The sequence below is a fragment of the Triticum dicoccoides genome, chromosome 5B (assembly GCF_002162155.2).
Source record: "Triticum dicoccoides isolate Atlit2015 ecotype Zavitan chromosome 5B, WEW_v2.0, whole genome shotgun sequence".
NCBI lineage: Eukaryota > Viridiplantae > Streptophyta > Magnoliopsida > Poales > Poaceae > Triticum > Triticum dicoccoides.
This window is the reverse complement of record NC_041389.1, coordinates 559,661,821-559,672,589: the sequence shown is the minus strand read 5'-3', so window position 1 is coordinate 559,672,589 and position 10,769 is coordinate 559,661,821.

Genomic DNA, 10,769 nt, shown 5'->3' with positions numbered 1-10,769 from the left:
AACCGGGTCGTCTTTAGGAGAAAGAAAAATGCACATGATCGTCAAATGATCCTTTGCTTGTAAAACATTTTCAGTGTAAGAGTCCACAAGGAATGACAGATGGCTGTTTGCTCTAAGGTGCCTGAGAAAATATGTGACTTACCCAGTCCCCACTCCCCAATGGAAACTATGGTGGTAGCTCGAGGAGTCCGGAAGGAGCGCTTGAGAAGGAGTGCGTAGACATCCACGGCGCCCACGGCGAGGCTCCGCAGGCAATAGGCATTGCAAAGGTTGCTACTGCTACGAGGAGGCTTCTCAAGAAGAATAACAGTGAGGTCATCTATAGGAGAAACAGGAGACGCCCTTCTCCTCCCTCTCGCGTCGCCTCCCCCTGGGCTGCTCGGGAGGGCTCGGCCGCCGCCGCCACCGCCTAGTAACCCTCTAGCGCCCTTCTCCCCCTCCGCCGCTACCGATGGTCGGCGCCGGGCAAAGCCCGTGCGTGCGACAGTGGCGGTGGAGGGTCTCTCCTCCCTCTCCCGGATCTGCGGCGGCGCGGGTGTCCTAATCCACGGGGTGCGGCCCTCCCGATGGTATGGCGGATCCCGGAGGCGGCGGGCTCGCGGCGGTGGACGGGCGCCTAGATCCATGGGTGTGGGATCTCCGGCAGTGGCGGGATCGGTCGACGGCGGGCTTGGGTTATGGCGTCGGCCGCGCGGTGCCGTATCTCGTTGCCCATGGCGGATCTCGCCACTCCGGCCATCGTGGAGGAATCTGGACCTGGGCGGCGGCCCCGTTAGGCATGGTGACGGCGCCCTCGGCTGGCGATGTTCGCGGGGGGTGGATGGACGGCGTCTTGGCCGCATGGGCGGTGGGTTGCCGGTGGATCTCCTTCGCGTTGCAGGCTCTCCTCCGCTGCACTTGGTGGCTCACGATCGTGGTCTTCGGCCCCGATTCGTTCGCAGGGGACTGGTAGAGGTGACATGGACCGGAGGAAACTCTGGATGACCCGTTCATCCCGATGGTGGCGATGACCAGGATCACCGTTCTCCTCCTTGCAGGCGCCGTCAAGGTCTCTGCCCTCCACCCGACCACATGCCTGGGTGAAAACCCAAAATCATCTTAGATTGGGCGGCGGCGGCACTGCGCGTGTCGTAGCCTTCTTGGAGGCGCTGCCTGGGGCGTTTGGGTGCTCAGTTAGAGGAACTGCAGGCGGAGGGGATGGGACCAGTGGCAGCAGGTGGTGTCCGCGAAGGAGGAGCGGCGTGGCATCTAGCACGTCGACAACGGCGAGTCTTAGCAGCATGGAGCAGCGGGGTCTGCCGGTGGGCATGTGATGATGGATGAGCGCAGGATGGTGGCGTTGGTCTGGCGCCGTGGTGGCGTCCACGGCAGTTAGACCGCGCAGGGTCCGATGCGTCAGTACAGCTTTGAAGATGGATCGGTGGAAGATGGCGGCGGCAGCCTCGGTGAACGCCGGACCGGTGTGTGACCCAGTCCAGTATGTGGCCGGGGTGGGGCATCCGGCACTAGATGTTAGGATTTGGTGTGATGTCTGTTTGGTATTAGGCTCGGACTTCGGTACCACTACATCAAGGGGATAGGAGTAGCGACAGGTGTTGCCTAGAGGGTAGCTTCGAGCTAACCGATATACTTCCTTGTAAGGTCTTTTGTGAATAATTAATAAAGTGGCCGCATGCATCGTCGAGATGCAGAAGCCGGGAGTGCATCCTCCTTTTCTAAAAAAAAAAGGTCCCATGTTCTGTGTTGTAAAATCAATCTATGGTGGAAAATGCAATCTAATCGGCCCCACAGAAATAAGGTAAGATACGCTAGCATACTACATTGTTTCTTGTCGTTCTCGATGCTATCCCCAGCTTGTACGATTGTGTCCATTCCTTCAGCTTGGATGTGAAATACTCCGTAGTAATCGGACGTGGAGTTTCTGCACCCGAGCTCAAATGAGCTCGGGTGAACAGTAAAATTGAAAAAAAATCAAAAAAAAATTCAAAGGATTCCAATTTTTTTTTGAGAGAAACATTGAAAAATGTTTTAGGTGCTTGCAAAAAATCGTCATGAAATCACATTTCTAGAAGGCGTGGCAAAAAACAAAATCGGTACTCTGAAAATGCTACTTTCAAAAGCATTTTGGAGCCTGAATTTTTTTTTGCCACGCCTTACAGGAATGTGATTTCATGATGAATTTTTGCAAGCACGTAAAACTTTTGTCAATGTTTTTGCCAAAAAAAATTGGAATTTTTTGAAATTTTTTTTATTTTTTTTATTTTACTGTTCACCGAGCTCAAATGAGTTTGAGAGCAAAAAGGTACTTTCGGTAGTAATCCGCGTTTTGTCAGAAAGAAAGAAAGAAGGAAAAAAGAAGTCTTGATCACACCCGAGGCCATTCTAAAATTCCAGCTTCATGTTCATGTTGATGCTTGCTAGTAGTATGTGTCAGTAGAAACCCTGAAGCTGAAATCTGAGGCCGGCTGCTGCTTATTTTGTTACTGTGTTGTAATAAGATGAAAATGCATTCAAGGGAACATAAAAGTCATCTCAATTTGAACCATGTGCAGACCAACAGTTTGACAGACAGCCTCTAGAAATTTTTTTGGCTAGCCAATACTCTAGAAATACTGACAGGAGTAACATGCAGTCATTCCTGAAGTTAATTTCCATGGAGAAATCGATCTCCACTGCTCTGCGCTCGGAGCAAAACAAAATGGTAGACGGTTCGTGGATCGAGACCGTAGGGGGGAGGGGGGAGGGGAGCACTGACCGAACCCCCAACAAGCCCTTCCCAGGTGTTTTTTTCGCGCCGGCGCTGAAAAACGCCTCAGTCATGCCCCCAAGACGACGAATTCCGCCGGCTCGGCCCGTTTTTGCGTCTGGCGATCGCAGGCCGAATCCGGCGCACTGGGGGGTGCTCTGGGGCTCCTGTGCAACGGAAAAGCGCACTTGGGGCCACATTGCCAGGCGAAAAGTCAAGCCGCCCGTCCAGATTCGCCTCCCCCCACCCGCTCGGCCACCACCCTGCCGATCCCGGCGCCGTCCACCGCCCACCACAGCTAGATAGATCATTCTCCGCCGGAAAAAAGAAGAGGTTTCATCGAGGCAGCCTCTCCGCCGCCGTCCGGGCAACTTTTCCGGCGTTCCGGCCGCCCAGGGCCTGTACACCAGCGGGTTTGCGCCCCACCTCGCCCGCAAGGTGTTCGGTGATTTGCCCGGTCTGGCGATGGACTCCGAAGATGAGGAGGCGCTCGCGGCGTTGCTGGAGGAGGAAGCCGAAGCCGACGTCCAAGAGCAAGAGCATCTCATGGTGCTCGCCGGCCTGCTCGCGAGCAGTGAAGAGCCGCAGCGAGGTGGCTCGGCGCCTGGGCGGGTGAAAGCAAAGAATCGGCATCGTCTGGAAGGCTACTGCATGCTCTACTCGAACTACTTCGCCGACGCTCCATTGCACGGTGAGAAAACATTTCGGCGCCGTTATCGGATGAGCCAAAAGCTTTTCCTCAGGATTGTGAATTTCATCCGGGAGTTCGACAGCTACTTCAAGTGCAAGATGGATTGCACCGGCACACTTGGATTCACCTCAATCCAGAAGTGCACGACAGCTATGAGGATGCTTGCATACGGAGCTCCCGATGATTCACTCGACGACTATGGGCGCATGGCCGAGTCCACCAGCATTGAGTGTTTCTACAAGTTCTGCAGGGCAGTGGTGGCAGTGTTTGAACCACAATACTTGCGAACAACCAATGCGGAAGACACTGCTCGGATCCTAGCACAAAATGCAGTAAGAGGATTCCCTGGGATGCTTGGAAGCATCGACTGCATGCATTGGAAATGGAAGAATTGTCCATTTGCTAGGCAGGGGTTGTACAAAGGCGCCAAAGGCGGTTGCAGTGTGGTAATTGAGGCAATGGCCACACAGGACCTCTGAATTTGACACTTTCTTTGGGATGCCAGGAACTCACAATGACATCAACGTCCTGCAGTGCTTCCCTGTCTTTGCCAAGCTTGTTGAAGGTCATTCTCCTCCGTGAGCTTCGAGGTCAATGGACGGCACTACAACAAGGGGTACTATCTAGCTGATGGCATCTATCCGAGATGGTCGACATTTGTGAAGGTTATCTCAAACCCTGTGCCAGGAGGCAAGAACGCCTTCTTTGCGAAGGTTCAGGAGGCTTGTGGGAAAGGATGTCGAGCGGGCATTTGGTGTGCTCCAATCTCGATTTGATGTTGTCCGGTACCCTGTTCAGACCTGGTCGAAAGATCAAATGTGGGAGATCATGACTTGTTGTGTCATCTTGCACAACATGATCATTGAGAGCGAGCAAGAAGAGCCAGTCTTTGACACTGAACCATATTACATGCAAGGTCCTCTTGCCCAATTTGATCACCAGCTACCGGCAATCTGGACTAACTACCTCAATATGCGTCAGGAGATCCGAGACCCACAGGTGCATCAAGAACTGCAACACGATCTGGTGGAGCACCTATGGAGGCTCAAGGGCGAGGCCGGGGTGACACGGGGAATGACGTGTGATGAAACTTGAGTTTTTATTTGTTGAACTATTTGATTTATATTGATTTTATGTGATGAACAATGAAGGCAAAAACACGCCGAACCACACCGAACTATGTGATGAACTAATTGATTTTTATTTGTACTAGTAAGCTTGCACGTGCACGCACGTATCGACTAATATTACAACCAAATGTGAGAATTCACATACATTGTTCAGTTATTCCAATTGATTAAAAGAATATTACAAACCATCTATAATGCAAATGGGTGCTATAGTTTAGCTTTTTTCGTATAAAGACAAAAACTAATTATATCGGTAATTCGTAATATGCTAATGCACTTCTCAATTTAGCTAAATCATAGAAGGTGTAATGCATGTCTAGTCTGTTAATAGATTTATTTGCAAGCGAAAAGGGAGATTTCATAATCAAGCGAAAAATTAACCAATTTAAAAAATTATATAATAGCTATAGGACAGAAATGTCCGCGTGCAAGTACCATAATGAGTCAATAATTATGTGGCAACCAGACAAAATTGTATGCAAATAATAGTTAATCACCATCACATGTACTTTTCAGAAACAAAGCCAAATTACAGCCTAGAGCACATGTAATCTCCAACATAATCAATAGGCAGTGATATCTTTGCTCCCAAACCATATTCAATGTCTAAGTCACACCAACATCAGAAATATGAGTAAGGTAAATGGCAGCTTGCAGATCTTCATTTGCTATAATCAGAAGCACATAATACTCTAGGTTTCCAAAGAAGAAATATCTAAAACATAGGAATGGAAGAGATTGAACTTTAAAGAGTCCAAAGCAATGATTGACTCGCCCTCCTTGTCCCATATGAGCAGCGGCTTTGGTCCTGAAGAATAACACAGGGAAAATAACATTTCAGGCATAGTACAGATGAATATATTGAGAAACATTTGCTCCCCCATTTCATTACAAAGAATTTTTTTTTGTATTAGATATCTTCTGTACCTGTGTTTTTTGTTTGTACATCAACAAGAAACACGATCAAAGAAAATTATCAAAATGTACATCATCAGCAAATCATGCAATTTGTAACTTTCTCTATCAATGGAATTTTCCATCAAAAGTTACACCGCCGAAGAATTCCCCTGACCCCTACCATAGCAAACTTACACAGAAGTAACAATTTTAATATTTAAGGTGCAGCACAATCTTGAAACTTGACTGAAGTGAACTGTGGCTTCAAATCAGTGAAACTTGACTGAAGAAAAGTTCACCGAAGTTTACTGTGGCTGCAAATCTGAATCTTGACTGAACTAAACTGTAATATAGTTTCTAATACATTGCAGGTGGCGAGAGATTAAATAATTTAACTGAAGTGGCCTATGGTCCATAACACTAAATTAAAAGCCATTGCAATGGTGCATCAGACAAAAGATATCAACTAAACTTGACTGACATGAACTATGGCCCAACCTAAACAAACACTACAGAATGAAAACTGGTCTAGTTGCTTGCTTCTTTAGGATCACTCAAGTTAGATCATATGACTTCCAAGAACAAAAAGTACATCACTGTAACCCAGCTCTGCCCGTGCTGCACAAAGGTATATCTACCTGCACGTACGTTATAATCTTAGCACAAAATTTTCTTGAGGTTGACAGAAAAATAAATGAGTAGACAGAAAAACAAATGAGGTTGACAGAGGATCGGTCACCATTGACAGAAAAATACTAATCCACCAAACAAGGGACAAGCGATGAATTGACAAAGGATCGCTCACCATTTGTCTCCTGGTAGATCCATGCATACAGAAGGAAAAAAAGAATGATAGTCCAAGAAAATAGAAATAACACAAATAAGAGAATCCAGAAACCGACACACCTGTTGGGTCTTCTCCTTCAATAAGATCAGTGACTAATCCTATTGGGTCTTCCACTGTACCAACACTTCCTAGTACGTGCGTCTGCTCTCTCGATACTCCCCAGCTGCAAAGCCTCGTGCGTGTGAGACGATAAGCACATCCTAATATGACGGCAGCCAATGAGATGATCAAGATCGACACGGCTGTGACGGTGGAGCAAGCCACCCTTTCTTATTGACGTCTTGTTCCTGCACATGTTAAGCTAGTAGTACTGAACCAATATCTAAATCGTGGGACGAGGCGACCTTTGTTCTCCGCTGATGGCTCCGATGATGCGAGGGCGAGTGGAGCACGGCCATTGGACGCGGTGAGGACGCCGTTGTGGGGTTGTTGACTTCTCAGTCCACTGCGGAAGCCTTCTCGGAGCAAGAGGATGTCCCACAGCTCCAAGACGTCGCCGCCCCGTACCGCCTCTCGGCGGAGACCATCGCCACAGGCGATTCACCGTCGAGGCTGCCGTGCGCGCCCCTGCCCTTCCAACTTTCACTTCCTTCTATTCTCCTCTATCTCCTCCTCACCTTCGAAGCTCTCTCTTCCTGGAACTGCAGCAGGCCATGGAGGAGCACAGCCGCCGCCGCCGTCCCTCCGACTCGCCAGAGCCGCCCGTCGTCGACCAGATACGACTCCCATCCACCAGATCCATGCCAGCCCCGCTGAAGCCCCCTGCATCGAGCTGCCGCCGCCGCCCCGTGTTGACCGCGTCGCTCGCCTGAAATCAGGTATCTGTTTGCGATTGGGTTGTATTTTTTCCGCTTGAATCAAGGAAGCGGGCGGGGCGTGGAACGTTGGTCTGGCAGAGTTTTCGTCCGCCAGGTAAATTGCTAAACACGGTTTGGGCTGATGGTTAGTATAATTTTGACGGTTAGATCAAATTAAATGGCCCTGATCGTGAGGCTGTAATTAATCTATTTTGTTTTGTGTACGTTAAGCTGGGTGTACTTAACGATGAATATGTTTACTTGTTTAATAGTAGTATAGATGTAAAAATTAACGCCGAAACACGCCAAACCGTGTCGAATATGGGCTGATTCATACAGATATCGGGCAATTTTCGGACAAAATTGGGCAGAATAATGTGCCCAAATCGGTGCCTGGGGGCGACGGCTGGGTGCCCAACCGCCCCAGCGCCGAGTATGCCGCCGGCTCGCCCCCCAGGCGGCGATTTTTATGCCTCCTGAAGGGGCCAACGGCTGAAGATGCTCTTAGCGAGCATGTTTCGGTTCAACGACGACTCCGCTTTTCTTGTCCCTGGCTAAGGATGGCAATTTTACCCATGGGTATGGGTACCCGCGGATACCGTACCCGCAGGGGCAGGGTAGGGCACAATTTTGTACCCATGGGTAGTACCCATACCCTACCCGTTAAGTCATGGGTAGGGCACGGGTATAGCCTTTTACCCATGGATATACCCATACCCTACCCGTTTATACTGACATGTGAAACTTATCCATAGTTCACAAGAGTACATGTTTTAAATTTGGTTTGCGGGCTTGTGAACCTATGTTAAAGTTGTCATCAATTGTCAATTTTAGTTGAGCAGTTACTCGTCTATCTGTTATTGAGTTGAGATCAATGATTTTTGTGAAATGTGCTATAGATTAATGTAAAATTGCGAATAACTTGTGTATTGCTTGATCTACCCAATGGTTACCCAATGGGTATGGAAACCCATCGGGTATGGGTACGGGTAAAGTTTCATATCCATGGGTACGGGTATGGGTATAATTTTATACTCATTAACTACACGGGTATGGGTATGGTAATGCTCTATCCGCCCCATACCTTACCCATTGCCATCCTTATCCCTGGCAACTTCCGAGAAGCTCACTACTTGTCCTTGCATGGCACCTAGTAGAACAGAGGAAGCAAGGCCCGACCGTGTTCAGTCCAACCATGGGTATAGCAGAGCAAAGCCAAACCAGGCAATGCCGTGCGAGTGTACCACAGATTGATGGATCCACCTAGCAAATGTACCGTGGTACGTACGTACTTTCGGCGTAGTAACCAAAATGCACAACTGCCGTTCAATGCTGGGAGTAGTCCTGGCCATCTCAGGCCCGGCCCTGTCGGCCCACCCAGGCCCGGCCCTAAAATCTAGGGCCTAGGCCCGATGGGCTTGCCCATGGGCCGGGCTTGGGCCTGAGTTTTGAGCCCACCAGTAGGGCTTGGACGGGCTTGGGCTTGGCATATTGGTATTTTAAGGAAGAGGCCCGGCCCACGGCCCTAAGCCCTAAGGGCTTTTTAGGGCTTTTTACCAAATGGGCCGGGATTGGGCTTGAAAATTAGGCCCAGTGATAGGGCCTGGGAGGGCCTGGGCCTCCGTTTTCTGCCATGGGCTTTTTCAGGCCCGTCCCAAGCCCGGCCTGGCCCGGCCCATGGCCAGATATAGCTGGGAGACAGAAAGCGTTGACGAATACCAGTCCTACATTCACATGGACATGTTGCGGAAGATGTGAAAACATACTACTCCTACACGAGTAGCGTGGGATCCTCCTAGCGAGGTTTGCATTTTATTGCCGCGTTCCGGACAATCATCAAACTTGAAGTGAGCCATCTCGTTGCAGTCAAAATATTTAACTTTGCTGATGTCAAATTTTCTGTGCGTCTTCTGCTTTCCACTGTCCTTGCACTCGCCGCGAACAGATTGTCCGCGGTCACCACGGCGACGGCCGGCCATGCCCGCTGCCACCATCGCATCCACGGGTGCCATGCATTGTTGCTCCCAGTGCAGTGCTAGCTAGGCGTTCGCTTCGGACACTCTAGAGTGGCACTTAGTGCAGGACCAGGCTCCATCCCATGCGCGCCCCCTCCTTGAGACAAAACACATTCCCTTGACTGCTTCCAAGAAATTTCCTCCTCCCTCGTACACTTTTCACACCACCAAGCTGGCTACTTCTGCTGGCCGAAGCGTACTGTTCAACAATGGCTATATTTGTTAAAAGGTCAATGATGCGCCACACTAGGACATCATCATGAATCCATCTAGAAAAAGACAAAATACTACGGTGACAAAGAAAATAATCTTACATTTTAAGACAGAGGGAGTATACAGGGTGACGGGAGATCCTGGCATCCTCATGGCCTCGCTCGTCATTTTGGGCTCGGCGGTGGCAGCGCTTTGCATCGTTACACACCTGGGGGCGTCGTTGCGGACTCAGGTACAATCCAGTTGCAGCATATTGGCGCCTTCGGCCGTGCTTTGATCCTAGCATGATGCTTCTTGGGCTCTGGCTTGAAGCGAATTCATTGGTCTCCTATCGTTTACACGTGCCCTCGTCTTAACCATCCTCGGTCCTAGTTATCCGCTGGCATGATAGGAGCTCCGCGGCCCGTAGCAAGAGCACAGACGCTTGCCCTCTCCGGCAATAGCTTGGTGTGTTCAGTGTGTCGTGGTCTGGTGGTTTCTCTAGGCGGTGCGGTTTAGTTTCGGTTCGATAGTCCTGGTAGCACCTTGTAGGTGTGGTGCCTCCTGCTTTCATGCTCGGCTTCGGGTTGGTGGCATTCTCGCCATTATCTCTGTGGTCGCTTTTTATCTTTCGACTTGCTTGTAAGGGGTTCTCCCCACCATCTTGTATCGGTTTGATTATTTGTGCTTTATCTATAAAGCGGAGCAAAATCCTGTTTAAAGAGTATACTTTACTTTCATTGGGTATCCACTTGCGTTTATTATCTGTCTTTGTTCTCCTACAATCTAGCCTTGTTTTATGGAGCGTCTGCCTCTTTTTATTTCTCCTCCCGCCTTGTTTTATGGAGCGTCTGCCTCTTTCTTATATTTATTATAGGGATTGAGTGAAGTGCACTGTAGGTCCTTGAACTATTCCAGGGATGTCACGTAGGTCCTCGAACTATGAAAATCGTCATCTAGGTCCTCAAAGTGCAGTAAGTGTGTCATTCAGGTCCAAAATCTCCCTGACATGCTCTAACTGGCCAGCTGGCACATAAACAGTAACCGTAACAGTACGCGGCAAACAGTCCTCAATTCCTGTGCGTGATGAATAGTACACGACAAAGAATAAATATCAAAAAACTGAGATCCTCTGTCATCGAAGAGACCCTGGCATGTGAACAGTAAAAATGTCATTAATTCAAAAAAAGTTCGCGTACGATGAATTTGGAAAAATATTTGTGACTTTAATAAAATGTTCGTGAACGATGAATTTGGAAAAAAATATTCGCGACTTTAAAAAAATATTCGCGAGTTTAAGAAAAGTTCGCAAACGATGAATTTGGAAAAAATATTCACGACTTTAAAAAAATGTTCGCGAACGATGAATCTGGGAAAAATATTCGCGAGTTTAAAAAAAGTTCGCGAATGATGAATTTGGAAAAAAATATTCATGACTTTTAAAAAATGTTCGC